This window comes from Podarcis gaigeae (genome assembly GCF_964106915.1).
Source record: "Podarcis gaigeae genome assembly, chromosome: 5".
NCBI classification, from domain to species: Eukaryota; Metazoa; Chordata; class Lepidosauria; order Squamata; family Lacertidae; genus Podarcis; species Podarcis gaigeae.
Window position 1 is genome coordinate 76,390,997 of NC_139681.1, and position 26,056 is coordinate 76,417,052.

At 41.2% G+C, this 26,056-nt stretch overlaps 2 long non-coding RNA genes across 2 annotated transcripts in view; both read right to left on the reverse strand.

Annotated features, from left to right (window-relative positions):
- LOC310845184 overlaps nucleotides 1–26,056 on the reverse strand; it is a 589,082-nt gene that overhangs the window by 299,635 nt on the left and 263,391 nt on the right. The window lies entirely within an intron of this gene.
- Nucleotides 17,087–26,056, reverse strand: part of LOC310845153 — a 34,056-nt gene continuing 25,086 nt past the window's right edge. The window contains exon 3 of the long non-coding RNA XR_014564520.1: nucleotides 17,087–17,214. This is a non-coding gene — a long non-coding RNA (uncharacterized lncRNA). The remainder of the gene's footprint in view (nucleotides 17,215–26,056) is intronic.

The following is a 26,056-nucleotide window of genomic DNA, read 5'->3' on the forward strand; positions in this document are numbered from 1 at the left end:
ATTGAAAGGCAGGATATATCTTCAAATATCATCTATTTATAATGTTCAGATGCAAAGCAGCACTAGACTGCAATCTTAGGCACATTTACTTGGCAGTGATTCCCACTGACAGATGTTGTTCTTACTTCTGAGTAAAAATACATATGACTTTGCTGCATGCAACCTCAAGCTGTGACTGCATTTTGTTGTGACTATGCAATAGGAAAGCATTGCAAACACACATGGTAAAGCTTAATCCTGATGACAGAGCATATGAAATCTGGGCTTACAGCAATGCCAAGATGAAGAAATGCAGAAGTGTATCAAGGGTTGTTTGTATGACAAGAAATCAGTAACAAAGTTGAGAAATCAACTGTTCCACTTCAGCCTTTAATAAATTATTGCAGAATGTGGTCTGGGAATACTTTTGTGACAGTCAAAATGTGTTTTTAATCTTCTGCAACAGTGAGATTTGGATGTATGGCACTAGTTCTTCTGTAATGCAGATTTTACGCTGATTTAGTCCACTAATAGTGGTAAGGCTACTTCGAGCTTACACCAACGGGTGTTCTAGGATTCGGATAATGTGTTTACAATTAGCATTACCAATATGAGACAGATTTTTGCTTGTTAACAGATGAGTCTTATCTCCTGCCTCCAGCACAGGAAACTAATCTTGGCAGAACCCACATTCTGTTGTTCTTTCTCCAGATGTTTACAAAAGCTTGCAATACAGCTAAGAAGATATATTTGTTTAATAACATGGGAGGTGGCTTCCCCCATTTTCCATGTCAAAATGTATTGACTGGATGAACATGGTCTACACAAACTGTTATTGTGAAAACTTGTGTGCTTCTGAGACACAACTCAGGTTCATGTCCAGTTCTGAGGGGCCATCAGCAATGTTACCTGTGCTCAGGGGAGAAGGGCTGTATCTCAGTAGTACAGTATCTGCTTTGCGTACAGAAGGTCCCAGGTTCATTTTCTAACATCACCACACAGGGCTAGGAAGAACTCTTACCTCAAACCCTGGAGAGTCACTGCCAGTCAGTGTAGACAACACTGAGCTACATGGACCAATGGTCTGAAGCAGTATAAGACTGTTTCCCACCATCCTATGTAGGTGAGAAATGTCAGGATTTCCCGGTGGCAACTAGGGATAGATTAACCTGTTAATTTGGGTTCTCTTGGTTTCTCATTTTTTTCTAGTATTCAATTCAATTTTCTACAACAATCTTGAGTTTTAAAAACTCCTCATGAAAATCCGCCTGCATTTTAGTGTTAATTTCTCCTAATAAACACATCTGTGTATGCAATTTCCCCTAATATGCATGTTAGCAAAGTTTATGAGGTAAAATGGGCAGGTAGACTGACAGAGATACAGGACGTGCTTTATACATTCAGGATGTGTTGATTCCAGGTGAGCATGGGTGTTCATGCATCCCATCAAGGGGCAGGAAAGTGAAAAAGGACAGGTGTTCTACTTGAGCATGGTGTCAAGCCTCGCATCTGAAGGAGGTGTCTAGGGATCCAAATCAGAGATCTCTGACATATCTAGTTTGGCCTGGAATAGAAACATAAATGGTGTCTGTGTAAATGCCTCGCTCTCCCTCTCATTATACAGTTCCTTGGTTCCTCCAGCAGTGAGAGCTTAGTAAGCTGAAGAGTTGAAACTAAAAATTATCAATTTTGGTTTTTCCTCTCTTAGATTTTACAGTCGGATCACTTCTGAAACCCAACTAAACAACCCCGTTACACTTCTGCCTCAAAAATAAACATGTCCCAAAAGTTACTAAATAAAGCCTTACAAGGACATTTGTAATACAATGTTCAGTCGTATGTCCCCTTCCTGCCTAAATGCAATGTGCCACATTTTTAATGTAACTTGCTAGGGGGTTGAGGCAAAATATAACTCTTCCCATAAAGGATAAAGAAATCTTTCTGTGAGAAATTCATCTTGTGACCTTGGTTGTGCTCCAGTGTCCCACAAGATATCCTTTTACCAGGATGAATCAGGTTTGTGCCAAAGCAAAAAAAGTTTTCAGTCCTTTATTTCCCTGAGCAGAATGTTTGTGTGTGACAGCTTGTTTTTATATACCATTATAGCCAAGGAACACAAGGTTCTGGGGAGGGAGAATGAGAGATCCGGATGAATTCTCAAAGTGGAGAGTAAAACAACCCTCCAGAGAGAACAAACCTAATAAGAGAACATTCAGATACAACATGCACCTGTAACCATCCTATTACTCACATTTTCATGTTACATAAGGAGAAATTGACTCAAACTGGTGGCAAAGTTTAGGGCTGCCGTTTGTTAGAGTTTGGGCAACTTTAACCATCATGTTGAAACTCACAAAGGATGCATGGGAGCAAAGAGATTGGAGACCCAAGTGGTATAAATCCATTGCCCTCAAACATTTAGCTATTTAGTTAAGTACCCATGACCACTGACAGAGGAAGGGTAGGTACGGTCCGCCCTGGGTGTCATCCCTGAGGGAGGGTGACATCGCTGTGCTGCCCCCCATGGATGCTCATCCCACCCCCATGTGCAGCTAGCCCCACCCCTGTGGTGTGCTGGAGCAGCTAGCGCCTTCTCACCTGTATGCAGTATGGCAACAAGAATACTTATAATACCTTACAAAGTTATTACAAGATTCTAACCAGGTAATATTCACGAAGCACGTTGGATACAAATATTATTATTACTGCCCCTTTACCTCCTGATAAGCAGCAGTGACATATCCGACCAGAGATCAGGTGAGTGGCTTCTTCTTCTTCTTCTTCTTCTTCTTCTTCTTCTTCTTCTTCTTCTTCTTTTGGCGATCACTCGTAGCCGAGTAAGATTGTCTTCCACGAACACTGTCTTAACAGTGAGTTTGTAAGTGACTGTGGAGTCCAATTCTGGATCCACACATCCTTCCACAGTGGGGACATAGGTTTCCAAGTGGGATGACGGTGAGAGTTTGCCAAGCATGCCTTCCTCTTAGCACATTTCTCCCTTTTGTCCTGAGTTTGAGCGTCTTCAAAGTCCATGACACCTTTGATAAAGGCTGTTCTCCAATTGGAGTGTTCACAGGCCAGTGTTTCCCAGTTGTCAGTGTTTATACTACACATTTTTAGTATAAAAAAGTGGCATCGCACCACCCATTACTGGTAATATGTTACATGGGAAGGGGACCATAGCCCAATGGTAGAATACATGCATTGCATGCAGTTGGTTCCAGTTCCAGTCCCCAGCATCTACAGTGATAAGGATCAGGTGATGGGAAAGATGTGCATCACATATACTGGAGACCATTGCTAGTCGTAGCAGACAGTACTGGGCTAGATTGCAAAATACTTTGATCTGGTATAAGGCAGCTTACTATGCTTCTATGGTATCATGCCTTGAACACCAATTCATAGGTGCTACTTAAAAATTTTTCAAACATATGGCATTCAATTATATTTCAGAAATACAAGTAGAAGCATATTGTCTGCTAGGCCTTCTGGCAGATGGTTGCTGTTTAGTCGTTTAGTTGTGTCCGACTCTTCGTGACCCCATGGACCAGAGCACACCAGGCACTCCTGTCTTCCACTGCCTCCCACAGCTTGCTCAGACTCATGCTGGTAGCTTCAAGAACACTGTCCAACCATCTCGTCCTCTGTCGTCCCCTTCTCCTTGTGCCCTCCATCTTTCCCAGCATCAGGGTTTTTCCAGGGAGTCTTCTCTTCTCATGAGGTGGCCAAAGTATTGGAGCCTCAGCGTCAGGATCTGTCCTTCCAGTGAGCACTCAGGGCTGGTTTCCTTCAGAATGGAGAGGTTTGATGTTTTTGCAGTCCATGGGACTCTCAAGAGTCTCCTCCAACACCATAATTCAAAAGCATCAATTCTTCGGCGATCAGCCTTCTTTATGGTACAGCTCTCACTTCCATATATCAATGTACAACCCCACAATTTGAACCGAGCGTTAGATGTTCAGATTAGGTCTAGATGTAACAACAGAATATAATTCAACTATGTTGTATTTCCAATATATGCTCCTATAGTACTAAACTATAGTACTAAACTAGGACTTTTACCTTCTGTTGCTCTTTTCTTTGTTAATAACAAGTGCCTACTCATTTCATAACCCATTTTCCAAATAATTAACAGCATGGAGGTCCAGATGACCTCTCAGTTGCAAACACTCTATTTTAGCCTTTAAAATGAAATCACAGATGAGTCATGCCTAAATTTCTATTTCCCCCACTTAGAGAATTATTCAGATGTACAGCTTTTGGAGGTGATGATTAACACTAGGGCCCAATTATCATCCCTAAAAGTCAACTAAACACCACCTACAGAGACTCCTTTAGTCATCAGGTTAACTCTCATGTCTGCAGAGCATTTATTTACAGGTTTGTGTTGCAATAGCAGTATATCAAAAAGCTGCTAATGGATGAGTTTATTGATGGGCTACTTTTTTAAAAAGAGAGAATTATTGAGTCTCTTGTATAAAGCTGAATGTATGTTCAGATTTTTATTTTAAAAGCATGATTATTATGTTGGCTGCTGGGCTCTCTGGAAAATCTGTAGCTTATAGATATATTCACACATTCACACTTTTCACAAACCCTTGTTGGGTTTGAGTGAACCACAAATACTTAGCCACAATATTTCCTTTTGCTAACTGCTCTTCTGGAATTTATCTCATCAAGTGGAAAAGCCAATGGGTTGACCAAATATGCTCTTTTGTGGTCAATTTACTGAGTTAGGTTTGTGAGTGAAGTAAACATCTTTTCAGTGAACTGAACATATTCCGTTTTGTGGTAGTAGCAGAATGTAGCTGGAAATCCAGACATTGTGCAATGGATTCCCTTGGTCCCTTGGTTATTCCTGAATCACTTGGATATATTTTAAGTTCCCATCTACAGGTGAGAAATGACATAAAGCTTGCGCTGATATATACGGGGGTGAAGTAGCAGCTACAGTGCTTTCACCAGCATGGTGAGACAGATTATTGAGGTTGTAGTGACTTCAAAAGAACTTTGGAGCATTGGTACTAGAGGAGGCATCCCTGACTTTCGGCCCTCCAGATGTTTTGGACTACAATTCCCATCATCCCTGACCATCGGTCCTGTTAGCTTGGGATCATGAGAGTTGTAGGCCAAAACATCTGGAGGGCCACAGGTTGGGGGTGTCTGTACTAGAGATTCTTGCTGCTACCGTACGCATCACTCTTCTGGTAAATGCAAAACTGTACCCCCTCCACTCCATCACATGCCACTGCTGCATATAGATTTGGGAGGCTATAATTGCCCAATAGTATTCTGGACCAAATGTGTATGAAAACACAGGTGAGGGAGTACTCTTCCAGGCAGTGCTTTTTTTCTTAAAAATTGTTTAGGGTTACTCTCATTTTGTCTCAAGAAAATCACTGGGTAAGGAAATGAAGCAGCCGTTGGAGGTGGTAACTGACCAATCACCATGCTAGATTCCAACTCCTACTTCACACATTAAACACTTGCTTCCATCTGAGATTCAGGAAATGAGGCCGCCATCGGGGGTAGCAACAGAACTGACGATTCACCGTGCTAGAGAAGAATTAGATTCACAAAATATTTAGGGGTATGCATACCCCTGTGTACCCCCATAAAAAAGCACTGCTTCCAGGTATTATTGGGCCACAGCTCCCGTCAGCAATTATATCCCAGGGTATAACACAATGTTTAAAAGAAAAGAGCCACTTAGAAATAGCTGTTTCCCCATGCAAGGGTAGCGTTTGAGTAGAATTGTCAACAACATAGTCCAAAGAATACTCCTTCCCTTCATTCACTTTGTTCCAGTTCAAAAGCAAAATATAATAATAGTAAATCATTGCCCAGATGAATTTTTATCTCTCACATTTTAATCTATCACATATGTGCTTAAGCTAATAAAAATAGTTCCATTTGAAGATGAAAATTTGTTGCTACTTTTTTCATTTGAGAGATAAAATTCAATCCATTTCCCTTTATGAAGCAGGTCAGTGCTAGTAAACCCACAACATAAAATTCTGCTACTGGGATTGTGCTGCCCTCTCCCCCCTATAATCACTGGCATGTACCTCCCTTAACCAAATATAGCAAGCTTACAAAATATTACTCCTGCTTATAAACTTAAACGCAACATCCACTCCTATGTATCTGCTGCTTTTTCTTCCTCTCTCATGAACCCAGAACCCAGGGAGTCATTCAGTATAGCAGAATGATGGGAGATTCAGAATGGACAAAGGAAATACCAGTTGCCTCAAGATGGCTGCCATTTTAGATGGCTTTTAAATAGGATCAGATAAACACATGGAGGATAATGCTGTACATGACTACTAGTCAAGCAATGCCTCTGGAGGCCAGTTCCTGGGAATCATGAACAAGTGTACAGTGGTACCTCGGGTTAAGAACTTAAGCCGTTCTAGAGGTCCGTTCTTAATCCGAAACTGTTCTTAACCTGAGGTACCACTTTAGCTAATGGGACCTCCTGCTGCTGCCGGAGCACAATTTCTGTTCTCATCCTGTAGCAAAGTTCTTAACCCAAGGTAGGTACTATTTCTGGGTTAGCGGAGTCTGTAACCTGAAGTGTCTGTAACCTGAAGCATCTGTAACCCAAGGTACCACTCTATACTGTTGAGCTCATGCCCTGTTTGTGGGCCTCCCATAAGCAATTGGTGAGCCACACTGGGAATTGGATGCTAGGCTAGATGGTTCCAAGCAGGGCTTTTTACTTCCCAAATTTAATTCCCCTCCCCTAAAGTATTTTTAACTGCTTTGTTGAGGTGGGGTGTGTGTGTCCAATTTCTTAAAATGCTGTTGTTGTTTAGTAATTTAGTCGTGTCCGACTCTTCATGACCCAACAGACCAGAGCACGTCAGGCACTCCTGTCTTCCACTGCCTCCCACAGTTTAAAATGCTACTGAATTAAAAAATTCATCAGGAACATTGAGTGGATGGCAATGCAGAATTAGATAAGCTTGGCCGTTTTCTAGTTTTAATTAGCATTTCTCAAGAACTGTCCCACTGAAGTGTGTGAGAAGAGAGGTACGTGCATGTTTTATTGCTTTGTAAACGAGGAGATAAAATAAAACCACAAACCCACATCGTAATCCAAACCAAGTTCTGAATTCAGCTAATGGGTTTTTCACATCAGATCAAAACCAAAGCTAAAATTCTTATTTCATCTCAAAATGCAAATGCTTTTAGTTCTGTTTACTCGTTGTAAGGCACTATATTTTTTAAGTAGCAACACCACTTCAAAGACTCCTGGGAACAGTAAGTTTATTAAGAGTGCTCAGAGTTATTAGGCAGCCCTCATTCTCCTCACAAAGCTACAATTCTCAGTAGAGTTGCCACACATCCAGAACTTCCCGGATATAGCCAGGATTGGTCCGCCAAAAATGGCTCAACAACTTTTGTGTCTGGATTTCCACTTTTTGAAATATGGCAACCCTAGTTTAACAGTCAGTTCCACTTCCCAGAGAACTCTGGGAATTGTAGCTCTGTGAGGGGAATAGGGGTGACCTGAAAACTCTCAGCACCCTTAATTCCCAAGGGTGTTTTGTAGGGAACAGGAAGTTATGCCTGTTTATGCCTGGTTAGGGATGCGGGTGGCGCTGTGGGTTAAACCACAGAGCCTAGAACTTGCCAATCAGAAAGTCGGCAGTTCGAATCCCTGCGACGAGGTGAGCTCCCGTTCCTCGGTCCCTGCTCCTGCCAACCTAGCAGTTCAAAAGCACGTCAAAGTGCAAGTAGATAAATAGGTACCGCTCCAGCGGGAAGGTAAAAGGTGTTTCCGTGCGCTGCTCTGGTTCGCCAGAAGCGGCTTAGTCATACTGGCCACATGGCCTGGAAGCTGTATGCTGGCTCTCTCTCAGCCAATAAAGCGAGATGAGCGCCGCAACCCCAGAGCCGGTCACAACTGGACCTAATGGTCAGGGGTCCCTTTACCTTTATGCCTGTTTAAAGTGATATGCTACTGCTTTGAAAGTACCGTTTATTGCAGATGGGGCCTAAGTCAACACATTAAAAGATCTTGTAGTATTGAGGGTATTTCAAAATGCCCTATTTACCGGAAGACCCACATCCCTTAATATGTTAAATCTACTGTTGTTGACCATAATAACTGTACTGTAAAATGCCTTCTTGGGGACTGAGTAAAAAGCAGTGTCTGGTTTGGTAGTGTTAGAAAAAAACGAGACATTAACAAGAGACATTAGTTAATATCTTAGGGCCAAATTAAATGTGGAAGCTAGTACAAGAAGCACTACCAGGGTAAGTACATCATATGGCAAGCATAACATTTAAAAGGCTTTCCCTTATGTGCCAACTGATAGGAATGCAGTGTTTGAAGCCAGAGTGCTATGGACCAGGCAGGCAGAAGTTGTTCTAGAATTCCTATTGATGTGAAAATATGAAACTCTGCCGAGGAGTTAAAATTCAGGAGATTAATCTTGACACCTTGGACCCGAAATTTAGAAGCACATCTCACCATATTAGAACATTTCCCAACATTTACATACCTCCCGGCTTTTCCAAAGGGCATGTCTGTGTTTAATAAAAAGGCTTCCTCACCTTTCCTCATCCAAAACCCATTTTCCTCACACATTCCAATGAATCCCAGGCAGACAGATTAACCGCAGACAAAAATAATTGCTACATGGGGTCTTTACTTTATTGAAACAAAAGCAACAGGTTACATAGTTAAATAGAAACAATTGTTATGGGGGGAATGCTACTTCAGAAGCTGTCTGGAAGATCTGTCAGGGAGATTCAATTTTCCGAGGAAAACGGCAGAGATGGAATCATAATAGAATGCTAACATTTCATGATGATAAGAAAAGATTATACAGGAGGTTGAATAATCCAGAAGAACTGCCCAAGTCCATCCAGATATTCCTCACCTTTAGGCTGTCGGGAAACTCAAGCGTATTTCGATTCCTTTTGTAAATACAGTGGTACCTCGGGTTACATACGCTTCAGGTTACAGCCTCCGCTAACCCAGAAATAGTGCTTCAGGTTAAGAACTTTGCTTCAGGATGAGAACAGAAATTGTGCTCCGGCGGCACGACAGCAGCAGGAGGCCCCATTAGCTAAAGTGGTGCTTCAGGTTAAGAACAGTTTCAGGTTAAGTACAGACTACCGGAACAAATTAAGTACTTAACCCGAGGTACCACTGTATAGAATAGCAAAATAGCTTATGTTGACATCATACCGAACACCGACATTCCATAAAGGTGGGAAGGATTCTATTAAATCGACAGGGGATTGAATCAAACAGCCAGGGAGGCCACTCAGCCATTGAATTTCCCACCCTTTAAAAATACCGGGAAATTCAAATGCTTCTCAAACATTCCTTTGTAAATGCAAGTGTCTTCAAGTACTGTCTTTTCTAGCCTGGATTATCAGATACGTTCTTTAATAAATCCCAGAAACGTTCTTAACTGTGTTAAGAAGAGGCAATTACCACATTTTTCTGTATATAAGACTATATTTCCCCCCAAATTTTTGAAGTTTAAAATAAGGGATTGTCTTATACACAGCATTTTCTTAATTTTGGATTTAAAAAATAGGGGTCGTCTTATACATGGGGCGTCGTATACACGGAAAAATTCGGTAATTGTTTCAAGACGTTTACATGCATTAAGAGGCAGGGGTGGCTCCCTGTCTGTAAAAAGTATTAAAAAGTGTCTGCCTTTCACATGGAGCTACCTTTCTTTTCCTCTAAGACTGGTACTACTAGCTGTCAATAAAAGATCTCAGTTAAGGGACTTTTGCTTTAACCTGGGAAAGTTAATTTTCCCATGACACTATGGATCCGTGCCTTGGTGAAGAGTAAGGATAGGGGAGCAATTAAATTCAGTTCCTGGTTAAACCTACCTAATTCAGACTTTCCAAAATAATGCACAAATCAAAACACAGCCATCTTTCGAAATTCACATTTCTCCAAGTTTTGTAGCACAGTTCTCTGGCCAAGCAAGGCAAGTAATGCAATATAACAGGGTAAAGGATGCGTTAACATTTCATTCAAATAGTAAAAATAAGAAAAATGCTTGGGAATATATTGATATTGCCTTCAGAATGTGTATATTAGGAAAAAGTCACACCAATGAATTTTCATGAGAACTTTAAAAATAATAATAATCAGAAAGCTGGTGTTGAAATGTGGAGAACTGAATTTAAGATTAGATAAATGAGGAACTGAGGAAAACAGAGTTGGCCCTCCCCAGTTAAGTGTCAACGGTAGGTTTGCTTATAGCAGAGGTGGGTAGCTTGTGCTGTGGCCCTCCAGATGTTGTAGGACACGAGAGTCCTTCAGCTCCAGTCACTATGACCAGTGGTCAGTAGTAATGAGAGCTGTGGTCCAGCAACATCCAGAGATGTATCCCACCCATGGCTTATATGAATAAGTACTTCTCAAGATTTTCCACATGGTGGCTGTCCTATTTAAACTCCTTGGCTGACATTGTTGATTGACTGATTTCCTGCAAGGAGCTCAAAGTGGCATACTGTGGTACCTCAGGTTAAGTACTTAATTTGTTCTGGAGGTCCGTACTTAACCTGAAACTGTTCTTAACCTGAAGCACCACTTTAGCTAATGGGACCTCCTGCTGCTGCCGCGCTGCCAGAGCATGATTTCTGTTCTCATCCTGAAGCAAAGTTCTTAACCTGAAGCACCATTTCTGGGTTAGCAGAGTCTGTAACCTGAAGCGTATGTAACCCGAAGCATATGTAACCTGAGGTACCACTGTATATGGTTCTCCTTCTCTCATTTTTTCCCCTCATAACAATTCTGTGAGGTAGGTTAGGCTGAGAGGCAGTAACTGGCCCAAGTTCACCCAGCGGACTTTATGACCAAGTGGGGATTTGAACCCTGGTCTCCCAGGTCCTAGTCTGCACCTTTACATCACCTCAGGTACTTGGGATACAAGTTCTGGAGTTTTTCTAGGAAAAACCAGCTTATGGCCTGAATTCCATTCTGCTGTACATTGCATGGAATGTGCTTCTAATTCTATAGAACAGCCTTTTGACTCTTGAGACATTGTTGAGGAATTTTTATAAGTTAAATCTCAGTTCCTTGTCTCCAGTTTCAGTCACATAATGCTGGGACAGATGGTTTTAATTAAGCTATTCAAAGAAATATTAAGAAACAGGGCAATCTAACAACAAATGCACACACACAGAGAGATTTGCTTTACCACATTTTTATCTTTAACAAACTTCATTATCCCAGTGTCAAAACAGTACCAGCCACACAAAAGTCGGAAGGATCAGCAGACCTAGGGAAACTACACAGTTGGAAAGAAGTGCAATAAATCTTTAGGAGGAAAAATGACAGGGCAATGAAAATGCTAACTTGCTCCTGGAGGGAAGGATGATGGGAGTTGTAGTCCAAAAGTTATGCATCCCTATCTTGCAGTCTATTACATTACCTGAAATCAGAGAGTTTGCCCTGGTTTACCTTCCATATTGCTTTTGTGAAGGGTTAAAGAAAGGGGTCATAACTAACCAATCACTGGCAGCATATATGCTACTTGATACAAGCAGTATCCTAATTTAAAAAAACTCCATCATTCTGTTAATGTAAACAGAAAGCTAAAGTATGTTTTCAAGTTTGAAGGCACATTCGTTGCATTCCTAAGCTTTTGTTTCCAGTGAATGTGTATTCAAGCCATTTCCATCCCAAACAGAATGTCTGCCTGTCTTCACATTTAGCCAGCTCTGCATGGAAGTATTTAATACCACCAACTTAATCAGGCATGAGTTTGGATCTACATGCAATTTCTGCTTTGTATATAATATAAGGATTAATAAATGGTCTGGTCTGCGCTGTACTTAGTACTTCATACATTTGTTTCCACAAAATATCTTGTATTTTTAAACACTTGAAAGCAATTCCCTCTAATACATACACCACATAATAAATCTATTATGGTTAACTGTAAATCTCTAGACAGTCTATTGCTCATGACAGGCTTCCTTTGAAATTGTTAGCATTTCACTTATTCAGAGGAACCTGTGTGAGTGTTCCCATGGCAGAGCTAAGCTTAGCTCATAGTAAGGAAAATCATTGCATCATCAACCACAAATAAATGATTTTCCTCAGATATGGAGAAATTATCCTGTTTCGGGGATAGACCTGGAATAAACCAATACACACACACACACACACACACACACACACATCAGAAGTCTGACAATTTGTTTTTGCACAGCTTGGCCAGGTGTTTATTTTTCCTATGACACAGAATCAGGGGGAAATTAACTTATTTTTATCAAATCAAATACTGCTCCATTTTTGAAACTGTGCAGAAAGAGGATGGGCACTTTTAAAAGCCAGGAAACAAGTAATGAGGAAACTCTCAGATGAGGTAGAAGAATGGGGTAGCTTCAGGAGACATAAAATGAGGTTGGGGTCATAGATGGTTGGTTGACTGTATTGGACCATAGATCTGTGTTTCATGCAAATCTCTGGAGAACAAAGAAAGGGGACAGAATCTGAGTTCAGTGTTGACTAATCCCCAATCCCGAGGGTCTTTGAAGTGTAAACTGAAATTATTTAACCTGACAATTTCCATGAGGCCTAATTTAACTGACAGCTCCTTACTTGCATGGTGAGGGAGGATGTAGCAGTGGTTGGCAGTTAAGAATTAAGAAATCTATTCATCACAATTACACTCTAACTGGAATTTCTGTCAATCTAGGACACATGTAGAAGAGTAGCCAACAGTAATCAATGTGAGGGGTGGTGGAATAGCCCAGTGTAAATGTACTATCTGGATTTTATAAACTATTGTGGAATTTACAAAATGAAGTGTCATTGGAAATTATGGAATTTCTCGGCTTTAGATAATGTGAACCAGCATTCAGTGAGTCACGTTTGTCAAAATGGCCTAGCAAAGAATGAGGGTGTTGAGAATGCTGAGTTCTAATCTGTGAAGCAGATGCTGTCTAAATCTTGTTTATATTTTCATTTTCATTTTCATGATTCTGTATTCTGTGGATAAAAAGTCAGCTAATACTGTTTTCACTCATGTAAAATAGATTGATTCAATACTACTTATTCATGTTTATTATTACTACTACTACAGTAAACCTCTGCCATGAAAATAAGCAAAAGAAGAAGTATCACAACCCAGAGGGATAGAACAAATCAAACCACTGTAAAAGAGCTTCCACAGTCAAAAAATTATTTACTTTGACCTGCAAGACAGCTAGAGTTCAACCACCCTTGACAGTGCCTCATGAAATGCAATAGAAATTGAAATTATGCTTCCTGATGATGCAATAGATGATATTAAACATGGTCAGACCAGTATCCATATGAGGGCACAGCCACTGCTATAATAATCATACCAATATGAAATATGATAGATATCTTCATTCTTCATATGACTTGAGGATATGTGGCAAAGGCCTCACTAAAGAGCGGAAGAGCATTTTACACACAGAGAGAGGGGGGGTGCAGGGAGGAGACACACACACACACACAGAGAGAGAGAGAGAGAGAGAGAGAGAGAGAGAGAGAGAGAGGAACTGGATGTTCTGTGCCTGCTCAGACAACAGAAGGGAAGAGAAGTTTTAAGGCTGCAATTCAGCAAAGTTAATCACAACTAAATCACACCAAAAGCAATGGAATAAGACTTTGTCATGACTAACAACAGGCACGATCACCACTTGTTTCTAGTGCCATATATGCCAACTTTGCTTGCACTCAGCAGTGCCTGTCAGGGGTGACAACTTGAATAAAATATTGTGGGGGCCCAAATAAGCCCTGCCCCACATAATCGATCACATGACCTAGCACACACCCCATTTGAATGGGAATGCCCATCAACTTTGTGGGGGTCTGGCCCCCTCAAATATTGTGGGGGCCAAAGCCCTCACAGCCCCTAGGAGTTGGCTTCTATGGTGCCTGTCATTCTCAGCACTTATCCGTAAACAGACCCCTGTGTTGCAATATAGACAAGCTGAACAATATAACACAACACAATGGCCAATAACAATGGCACTAAACACTATTTATAGACTAATACAAATGATCAGAAATTGCAACCAAAGTCTCTGAATCTTCTTCACCAGTCAAGGTAGAATAATTCAAAAGTTTGATATATACATAATCTGTCACAATTATCTCTGCAACAGAGTTTCCGGTTAACCAATCTGTTTCATTCAATGCTTCATCAGCCAATCTTGATCAATTCTTCATCAGCCAGACTTGTAAGAATTGATACGAGAAGGATGCAATTCAATTTCTTAACAAGCCAGTCTTACATGTAAGCAATTATAAACGCTGTAGAAAATATGCTCTGGATCAGTGCTCATGTAGTCACTGTAGTCACTGATCAGCACTTAGCCTTAGACAGCAACACCATGATAAACTCCTGCCTTCTCTATTTAAGTTAAATATTTATGTTGCATTGTTATCCTATATTGAGTAATTAAATCATTTGCCTTGACAGATGGCAAGGTGCATTTGACAATTCTCCATGGATACCTCACAGGCCAAACTGTTCCCCAGCCTTGTGGTGAAGGCAACAGGTAGCAACAGAAATGGACTTGGATGAAACCCATCAGCAAGTGTTGGGGCAATCAGGCAGGATGCTAAAGTGCTGCTTTTAGGGGTTGTAGACATTATTGTTCATCACTACCACTTCCTAGGACAGTGTTTGCAGCCTGGGTTATGGCAAGGGGTGCAAAAAGGGGCCAACTTCTATTCATATTCATTGCATGCAGCAATGCTCCCTTACTGCTGGAGTTTAGCTTCTAGCAAAAACAACATTGTTCACCTCACTGTCCACAAGGCTTTATGCAAATAATTATGTAGTTAATTAAGCCGCCATTACACTACTCCACACTATTCATTTTAATGCAAAGGAAACACAATGCAAATTGGAGGAGGAGACCTCAATTATGTATTATTATATATTGTTTACAGATGAAACAAGAGTGAATGCTGATTCTATTCACTGGATTGATTTCAATTCTGGACACAGGATGAATATGTAAACTATTGCAATTTCTGCTCTCATTTGTGCTTTCTTTGGAATTCTCTGACAGGAAGCAAATGAACAAACAGGGAGGCCATCTATATAGCTGCTCATTTAAGTGAATGGGCTTGGCGTGAGTGCCACTGCCATAAGTGAATGCCACTGCCATATTCCACCCCCCACTCCCTGAAAAAAAGCTCAACAACTGTGTCCAGATTTTCACTTTTGGGAATATGGCAACCCTAATTCAAGGAAAGATTGAGGGCACAAGGAGAAGGGGACGACAGAAGACGAGGTGGTTGGACAGTGTTCTCGAAGCTACCAACATGAGTTTGACCAAACTGCGGGAGGCAGTGGGAGGCAGCGGGAGGCAGTGGAAGACAGAGCCTGGTGTGCTCTGGTCCATGGGGTCACAAAGAGTCGGACACGACTAAACGACTAAACAACAACAACAACAATTCAAGTGAATGACCTTAGGGCCAAACAAGCGTACAGTGGTACCTCAGGTTACATACGCTTCAGGTTACATAAGCTTCAGGTTACAGACTCCACTAATCCAGAAATAGTGCTTCAGGTTAAGAACTTTGCTTCAGGATAAGAACAGAAATCGGGCACCGGCAGCGCGGTGGCAGCAGCAGAATACCCCATTAACTAAAGTGGTGCTTCGGGTTAAAAACAGTTTCAGGTTAAGAACAGACCTCCAGAACGAATTAAGTACTTAACCCGAGGTACCACTGTATATCTTAAGTGTATGATCAGATTTATTTATTTTTTAAAAAATCAAGTATTTTTTGAGGTTGAGATGCTTTCTTTTTCTGAACTTCTTCTTCCACTATGGTGCCCTCTCTACTGAGCCATCTTTAACACCTACTGAAAACTCCTTTACACTCCCATCTCTTTGCTGACAATTAATACCAGTGTCTTCTTAATCTGTTTGTTTTGGATTTACTGTTTGTATATTATATATTATATTATATTATATTATTATATTATATTATATTATATTATATTATATTATATTATATTATATTATAATATTATAGTCACAAGCCTACTACCACATAGATGTATAGCTTCCCATATTGATTTTGAACTTCTTTCCTTTGCAGCTGTAATTATTATGATAATCACAATAAATGTTCTTGCTTTTAAATCACTTGCTTTTTACACAATTTATTACTGAATTTTCCCAAGCATGGACATCCAAACATTGATGGCTATAAATCTTATATTTTGAACCCATTCCACCTCTAGCCATGTGAAATAACTTTGGGGTCCCAAATCAGATTGAGGAGCCTGAGCCAAGCCCTGCTAATTAGGTGTGCTGTCAAGGTTCAAGGAATCCTATCCTTCCCCCAGAGAGACAAAGGAATGTAGTTCTTATTTCAATGATGGCATTGCTCCGAGTAAAGCCCCAACCCCCTCCATCTCTCTTATCCTACGTCACCCCTGTGCCGGCTGATATGGGCTTTCTGCCTCTGAGCTTTCTGTTCTACTACTCTCACTGCACGCCTGGTCCTGGGAGAGGGGGGCTCAGAAATGCTCTCCAAAGACACTGAGTCTATCAGTTGTCGCTCCCCCAGTGTTTCTTCTTCCTGCTGTTCCTCTTCCAATATTTCCCAGCTTTTACCCTCTGCAGCCTCTGAACTACGTCCTTCTGCAAACCACTGTTCTAAATCTATACTGTCCTCCTGATCTCGGGAAGGTTCAGGAGAAGGGACGGCAGCAGAGGTGGAGCTAGCTGCTCCGGCACCGGAGGTGAGCGGCAAGCATCCCAGGGGGCAGCGTGACAATGTCATCCCCCCTCAGGTATGACATCCAGGGCAGGCCGCACCTACCACACACCCCTTCCTCCACCAGTGGGCGGCAGCCCCCACCATTCCTCCTCAGTCCAGCCCCTGACATGTGCCAGGGCTCACCCATTTTGCTTGTCTGGTTATTTTGGCCAAGCTATACGCATCTGCCCTACATGTTGTCATCTCTGGTGTCAGGTGTGGTGTAGGGAAAGACCTGACTCAGCCAATGTGGTGTTTGCAGGTATCTGCACAGCTGGTTGTCAGGTCTTGTGAATTCCCATGTAAAGCTTTCCCCAAGACCCCGCTACAGTAGAACCTTGACTTAGGTTTGTTGGAAAATTCCATTCCACCTTTAGTTGCAGACATGGAACTGTTGCATGTCACATGACTCTTTACAGACCAGCACAGCTTGCTGGGAACTTCCGTTGTGTGTATAGCTTTTGCTTTTCTCTGTCTCTCTGAGGAGAAGAAAGGGAGACAACATGTTTTATTTGTCCTGATTTATGCTTAATAAATCTTTAGCTATTAGTATGTTTCCACAAGCCTCACGCCTGTTCCGTTTGCACAGTATGCTCTGCTAATATATTGTGCCCTGGCTTTGAAGCCTGGGTCGCTGATATATGTCGCACCAGAGATCGGGGGATCATCACAGCTGGAAGGGCATGATCCAGCTGGGGGCTAGCCAGCTGGCATCCCGACCCCCGAAGGATGCCGACAACGTTACCCTCGGGTAACGTAAACTTCGGGTTACGAAAGCGGCAAACCCAGAAGTATTTTTCCAGGTTTTGCTACTCACGCATGCGCAGAAGCACTCTATGCGCAGCGCACATGCACAGAACAGGCACCTCCAGTTATGAAAACCTTGGGATCCGACTGGCGCTCCGGAACAGATCCCATCCACAACTGGAGGTACCACTGTATAGTGATTAAAAGTTAGCACAGTGACGTATGTGAAATGTTGCACTTTTTAAAAACCAAAAGTAAAAGATTTTCCTTCTTAACAGAATATTAACTAGATCAATCAGAATTTCCCTTAGATGTTATTTCCCTCTGACTTCCACTTATTTGTTCCCAATGACACACCACATGGACATCTAATTATCTGCCTGCTGAGCATCTATCAAAGAGCTAAGTTCGGTCCCTCTGGTAGAAAGTAACTTTGTAAGGTTGATTCCAACAGGAAACATAATAGATTTATGTCCATTAGTAACAAACAGGTGCATCTGCAGCAAGTGCAATTTGGGTTCTTCTTCAGGTTTTGTCTGACACCAGCTAGCAATTTTTGATGGAACTTCTGATAAATGTAGCATTTGTAGCTATAAGAGGTTAATTATCAAAATAGTTTCACCCTGCCTAGTCAAGTGTGAAACCTATAGGAAGGAAATTGAATCAAAATGTGCAGAGCAGGGATTTTGATAGATTCTTTTAAAAAAACACTGCAGGATTTATTGTTTAAATAATTATCCGTCCTTTTTATGGTGGTCACCAGACAAGATTTAGCTCAGAATTGGAAGACAGCTGCTAATTTGACACTGAAGGCATGGTACAAGAAAATCTGGAACATTGAGTTCATGGAAAAACACTAAAAAAAAAAAAATGCCCCAAACAAAGACAATTTTGAGAAACATTTTTATTCAGCACATCAGAAACAAGAGCAAGACCAGGACTCCGCCATCAACTGTTGGCAATCTCTGGAGTATCTGCTGAGACAATGAACATGCTATTACTTAATGCCTACGTCTGATCTCAGTATTGACACACGATTTGTTAAATAACTGAACCTCTATGTGAATGATATTCCGTGTGTATATACACACACACACACACACACACACAGGGAATGGATGGGGAGGAGAAAGGCAGGAATAGGGAGTTTTTTGAGTTAGACAGTTTTTCTGCATTTAATTACTGTTTTTAATTACGGGGTTGCTTCAATGGGATTGTTTTATTGCATATTTCACATATGGATGTTTACATTATAATGTTTGCATGTTTGTTTTTCATCCTTATAAGCCACTAAGAAGCCTGGGTTGGGATTAAGTGGCATATAAATTAATAACTAATAATAGTAACAGGCTAAGCAACAGCAAGAAACAGAGTAAAGATGAGATAGAAGCAACAAGAGAGGGCTAAGGACAGAGTTGGGGAAATCAATTCAGTTCACATTTAAAGGCAAACCTACCCAATTCACACTTTTTGAAACAACACAGCCATCCTTCAAAACTTTGCCTGGATTTTGCAGTGCAGTTCTTAGGCCAGGCTACATCTAGAAAAATGCACAAACTAAGACAACGTGTGCATAGAAGTGCATTTATTAGTGAAAATAACACACACACAAATGCATTATATTAGAGCAAAATGCATTTGCAAATAAGTGTATATCCGGCAAAAATATCATGGGAAAATGTATGCATTTGGAGGAATTTGCTAAAATTCTGATGAGTTTTCATGGGGACTTTTCCCAAAAATGCAAACTGAGGTTGAAATATGGACAGGTGAAGCCGAGATCGGAAAAATGGGAAACCCAAACTGACAGATTCACCGTCCCTAGTGGGGGGCTAGCTAGATACACTGTGGGGATTCATATGTCTCTGTCTCGCTGATGAGGGCTGGCAGCTCTACTGCCTGCTAGGAGGGCTGTGCTGTTTGCTTTCCCCAATGCTCTGCTGGTGTACTTGGAAATAAACCACATATTTCAAAAACAAGTCTCCAGGGATCTCTCCTGCAAAAAGGAAGCCAAACCCCGGAGCTTCTCACCGCCTGGGGGATGCAGGGAGCATGTAACAATATTGTGTGGTGTTTTGTTCTTGTGTTTTTTTAGATTTTCCTCATCTTAAATGCCATTCCTCATGTGAAAGATGTGCTGCAGATGGCTACAGTGCTATAGGCATACAGGCACCTTTTAATGTTGAACAATAAGGCTTCAAAGAGCCACCATCACAGACCCACACTGTCCTTTAGTTCTAAATTTTAATCTGGTGGCCTTAGAGAATATATTGGTCTATTTGATGCCAGTTCTGTGCATTTTCAATGTTCTCTGTGCTATATATTCTCCCTTGAGTTTGTTTGTACCCTCTTTGCAAAAACAGTCTGGCATACTTGTTTACATTATGCATTTTACTAGCACTGGCCCCATGAACTGAGACCTCTATATTCGTCAACCTAAACCATACCACTGACCTCTAATGCTTATGGGAGATGAAGAAGGAAGTTGTCCATCAGCTGTCTGTAGTCTAGAGGCTCTGTTAATGATGAAGAAACAAAATGTACTTTTTTTTTTAGTAAATAAAAATAGCATCCAGCAGTAGGAACATATTTCCTGTTCGCTGTGGGAAATGTAATTATAGGTGACGCATTAACCTTGGTTTATTTCCATTTACTTTTGTATCATTAAATGCAGTTGGGCAGTTTTGTAGTTTTGTACCTTCCAATTTAAAGTTTTCAGCAGAAGCTCTCTCCCTGAGAAATAAAATTTAGCTTGCTCTGGGCTGTTAGCATCCCTGTGACGAGGAGGTTTTATATTCTCCCGCTTTTAAAGAAAATCAGCAGAAGGCAGTATAGTTACTTGCTGTGTATGTCCCCATTCACTCTTCATTTCAGGTGCGATATCACCTGTCTTCAGGCAAAGGGACAATCATATGGATTGCTGGTGCCAGAAGCAACCCATTAAGGTCTAATACTAATTTATAATAATTGATTATTTATACCCCGCCCATCTGGCTGGGTTTCCCAGTTGAAGAAAGGGGAAACAGAAAGTTGAGAAGGCAGGAAATTATTATTTATGCATCATTATATACTTATCCCGCCTTTCTGCCAAGGAGCTCAAGGTGGCATGTGTGGTACTCCTCCCTGCACCCACTATTTTTAGTCTCACAACAACCCTGTGAGGTAGATCAGACTGAGAGGCTGCGACTGGCCTTTGGGCACCCAGTGAACTTTATGGCCAAGTGGGGATTTGAACAATGATCTCCCCAAATCCTGCTCCAGCATCCAAACCATGATGAGTGTTTTGCAAGCTCTGGGTCAGGGACCGACAATGAATTTTAGTCCACTTCCAGGTGGGCCTCAGCATCTCAGCCTGCCTCTTGGTTGTGCACTAGCCCTTTGATTGGTACTGGTACTGGGAAGCTCTCTGTCTACACAGTGCATAGGCACATGTAGGAACGGGGATTGATTCAAGAACAAGGTGAGAGTGAGTGTAATTCATGCTGCTATTGAGCTGTCCAAGCCATCAGGGTTGGGTCAGTCAACCAGCTACAAATCCACCTAACAGTTACATTATTCAACCCACATTTTACCAGCTTCCTCACAAGAATATCATGGGGACTTTGTCAAAAGCCTTACTAAAATCAAGATACGCTATGTCCATAGCATTTCCCTGATCCACTAAGTTTGTAATTCCATCCAAAAAAATTAGAAAAGAAATCAGATTGGTCCGGCATGACTTATTTTTGAGAAACCCATGCTGGATCTTAGTATCATAGCATCCTTTTCTAAATGCTCACAGACTGACTGTTGAATTATCTGTTCTAGGACCTTTCCTGGTATTGATGTCACACTCCCCGGTTGGTAGTTACCTGGGTCTTCCTCCCCCCCCCCTTTTGAAGATGGGAATAACATTTGCCCGCCTCCAGAAAATTTAAAAGGGGGAGGGAGAAAGGGATAAACTCTTCTGCCATTGTAAGACCCTTCTTTCTGAAACTATTGGGGAACCCCTGAAACAGCACCCAAACAGCAACCAGTGACTGGCATAGCATTGTAATCTATTCCTATGACTGAAATGTTAGACTAAAAGGAAGACAGGCAGCTGTGCATGACAACTCATAATTACATTCATTGTAGGATCATCCCAAATATGAATGTAAGAAATAGTACTGTAAGTCAAAATGCAGATCTAAACTGCAAAGGGAAGCAGTGGCCATGCATGAGGAGAGACAGGGGGACATGTTTTGGGAGAAGCAGGTTAAAGTGTGATGATCAAACAGGCCTTCAGTTGCAAGTTGCCCCAAAGCACTGTGCACAACTCTACTTATTGCAATAAAAATGTAAGTTGCGGAATGGACAAAGCTGGAGTTGTTGCGCTTGGATGCACTGTAGAATACAAGGCACATCTCTATTCTTGAGGAGAAGAAGACAAATCCCCAACAAATATTTGAGAAGGCAGGCGATTGTCAAAATTGAAGGGTATTGCCAGCGGAAGTTCAAAGGGGTGGGTGGCACTCATCATTATTTGTCTGCAGTGTCACATTGCTAAACTACCAATTTAAACAGAGAAGTGTTTCCACAGAGACGGAATCTGCTCTCACATTTTCTGAAGTAATTGACTAGGACATGTGTTTGAAGAAGTACATTAAAGACTTGTTGTGTCTGCAAGGGCTGACATCTAGGAATTAAGTTATTAGCTACTTCCTTCTCCTGCTACCCAAGAAGCTCAGTGATGCCAAAGTGTCAGGAACAGTTTACTAGTGTTACCCTCAAGAGGGTACACTTCGGAAAGGGAAAGGAAAAAAAGGGGGGGACAATAACCACCCAGCTGTTATATATTCAATGTTTTTATATGATTAATGTTGTAAAAATTGTAACTCCCTTTTGCAATTTTAATGAAGCTCTGTTCGGGAGGAACAGCTTGCAGCAGTTTCGCAGCTGTTTACATACTCATTACCCTGAGGTAGCTGTAGACTTCAGAAATTAAGCTTCCTTTCACCTTCACTTATGCTTTTGTAATCCCCATAAAGTCATTAGGCTGCATGCATTTCCCACGCAGCTGTAACTGGGAATTGGAGAATAGGCCCCTGTTTAGTTTCCTCCCGCAAAACTGCCCCCACCGAGTAAGGCATCAACTGAGCGTCATCTTTCATTTCATCTGAATTGTTTGCAGCCTGCCTCCGTTCCAAAAAGTCAGGCATATAGAAGTTAAAGCATACATATAAAGTAAACCAGGGGGAGACAGAAGGTAAATTGGGACCTTTTGGGACATCTCTGGATGGTATAACTCCCAAAAGTTTAACAGCAAGCGAAATTGCAAAGGAAATATATATATATATGGCATGACTGGTCTTGTGCTATTCACTTAACCTCCTTGTTCCTCACCTGTAAAATATGGACATTAATTAGATGACTTTTATTGGGTCTTTTGAGCAGCTTTTCTGGCCAGGTTTAGATTTTTTAAAATTTATAGTTTTATTAAATTTCAAAAATTTCACATGTGCACCCCAAAACATAGATTTTTCTTTAGGTTTTTTTTTTTCGATTTTTGTGACAGATTTGAAGGGAAGGGCTGTAGCTCAGTAGCAGAGCACAAACTTTGCATTCTGAAGTTCCCAGGGAGAGTGCAATGGTTGGGGCAGAAATTATCTGAAACCTCTTTTTTTTTAAAAAAAAAAAAAGATATTTATTAAAGTTTTCAAAAAATTATATAAAATAGAAAAAACAAAAAACAGAAAAAGCAAAAAGATATACATACAAAACACATACAACAACAAGTATAATTTCAATCCCTTATATTCGTAAAACTTACTTTCCCGACCTCCTCATACCTCCCCTTTCTGTATTCCAATCTCTAATTAAATCAATTCAGCAAATCCTTCCCCTAATTTCTGTTTAATTTTTGATCTTTCTTTTCTTAATTACATAATCATTACAGCTAAAAAACCCTTAATTTCTAAGTCAACATCGTTCTAACATTCAATAATTTTACAATGTTTCTTAAGATAGTCCTTAAATTTCTTCCAATCTTCTTCCGCCGTCTCTTTTCCCTGGTCTCGGATTCTGCCGGTCATTTCTGCCAATCCCATATAGTCTATAACCTTCATCTGTCATTCTTCCACGGTGGGTAAATCTTCTGTCTTCCAATACTTTGCGATGAGTATTCTTGCTGCTGTTGTGGCATACATAAAAAATGTTCTATCCTTCTTTGACACCAATTGGCCTACCCTACCCAGGAGAAAGGCCTCGAAATTATCTGAAACCTCAGAGAGCTGCTGCCCAGATCTTTCCCAGACTGCATCTGTATTAGAATCATTCTTAATCTGTTTTTAATGTTTCATCCCTTGTTGTTTGCCATCCTAGGCTCCTTTGGGTGGAAGGGCAGAATAGAAATTTAGTAAAGAAGACCTCAACGTAATAGTCATTCACAAACATCACATAATCTTTTCCTGGAAGAAAAGGTATCCCAATTAAAGCGTATCAGCTGTTGTAAACTGTATAATGTGTTTTTGCCTCCCACCACTCCAAATAAATGTATAAACCAGTTCTTGGGGATACAAATTGCGTGCCAAGTGTTATGTAGACAAATAACATGGGCAAAAAACGTCTTTTAGACATACAGATTATCTTTTACAATCTGAATCAGGTGAGGCGGAAAAAGTGCTGAACCGCTCTTTGAGAGCAGTAATGAACTTGATGAGGACCAATAAATGTAATCCTGAGAAGATCGCTGGTGATGAATGGTTCAGCTGTGCACACATTGCTCAACCAGTTAAGCAGAGGACTGTAGTCTGCTTCTTTTAGATTCACTGTCACATGAGGCCAAAGTAGACTTAGTGGCATGGAGTGACTTCTATCAGCCAATGTTCCAGCTATGGTGCCCTCCTGGATACAGACAGCAGACTCATGGCTTCCCATGATTTAGAAATTTCAAGTTGAGAGTTACAGCAGAGCACTTTACGTGATTCTGCCTGGGGAGAAAGTTCAAAAGCTGTCGCTAGTCCACAATACTGTGGCTCCCATTTCATTTCTGTGGTTCTAACCTTTAAAGCTCTACATGGACGGTCTCCTCTCATTCTGGTCTGTTCATTAACTGAGATAATCATTTGAGGCTCTCCTCCAGGTATCTCTGCCTTCTGGGATGGAAACTGAAGAGAGTCTTTTCTGTGATGGCCCTTCACCTTTCCAATGCCCTCTCCAGTATGGCTGCGAACATCTCGTCTCTGATTTGGGGGGCAGATTCTGCTCTTTGCACAGCTCTGAGCTGAGGTGATTTGGGGCCAATCTGACACAGATCTGGGGGCGAGGCTCCAACTAATTCAGTGGCCTTGCACAGTATCTAATGATGATTTTCAACCCCAATTAAATATGTAATCAAGTGGCAGGTAGTAGAACATGTATGCAGACTGCCTGTGTGTGTCTCCTCCCCATTCTTCTTTCTGCCAGGCTACCCCTGTTTTGAAAGCTGATCCAACTCTGCATGGAGCTGATCCAACCTGAGGCAATCTGACACAGCCTCAGCCTTCTCGAGCTGAATCCTGCATCAACCCATACTTTCCCGATTCGGTTCAGGATCCAGGATTTCGTCAGAGTCCATATGCAAGCTTTACCATAAGAAGTGGTACAGGGTGACTGTTTGAATTGGTGGAGCTGCACTGTTTCTTATCACTGGGCTTCTACAACATTTAGTGAGAAGAGTGTGTGGGCTGCCATTGTCTGCCCACTAAAAAAATATCAGTTATTCTCTGCACTTCCATAGGCAGGGGAAGAACTTCCACATAAGAGGGTTTCCATACAATATTGGCTCTTTACCTCCCGTTCAGTAATTGTGCAAATCACATGACATACATTTTGAATTCATGTATTGCCTGAGGGGAAATCTGATCTACAGATCCATTGCCAAAAGCTAAACCAGCATTCCATTTATTTATTTATTTTAATGTGAGGGATGCTTTCTTCTAGCCATACACAATTTTCTTCCCCTCCCTCAAAAAATGGTTTAAGTTTTCATTAACTAAAATACTGCTTTCTGTAAACTGAAAGAATGATGTGTTCCATCCAATAGAGAACAGAAGCCCTTGGACTATCCCATAATGCAGTGCAAATCTTCTGCTGCCTCCCTCCCCAATAAAAAAGTCCACCAAGGGGCGGGAGCAGGAATGGGGCAAACATTTGATACCATCGATAGTAACAATAGCATAAACAAACAACCTTTTTAATGCTTTTTATTGTAAGCCATCCCGCTAACTTTGGGGTATTAGAAAGCATGAAATATAAATGAAGTAGATAAATGAAGCAATCAAACTTGGGCCACTGCATATTGTCTAAATTATAACAGGGAGACCTTTGTGCTTACATTGCCAGTATTTATTCATTAAGAATTCTGACTATTCATAAAAACCAAAGGCACTGTGTTACTATAGCGCAGGCTGCATTTCTATCATTAAATGCCTCATCAAAAGTTGCTTTATTCCCAATATTATTCATTCTCTTAGTTCCTTGCAAACTTCCTCTCCTTGCAATTTGCAGATGGAAATGTGATTACGTAACCTTACTAAACAGTACTTTGGAGGTGAGAGCAAACATCACGAAATG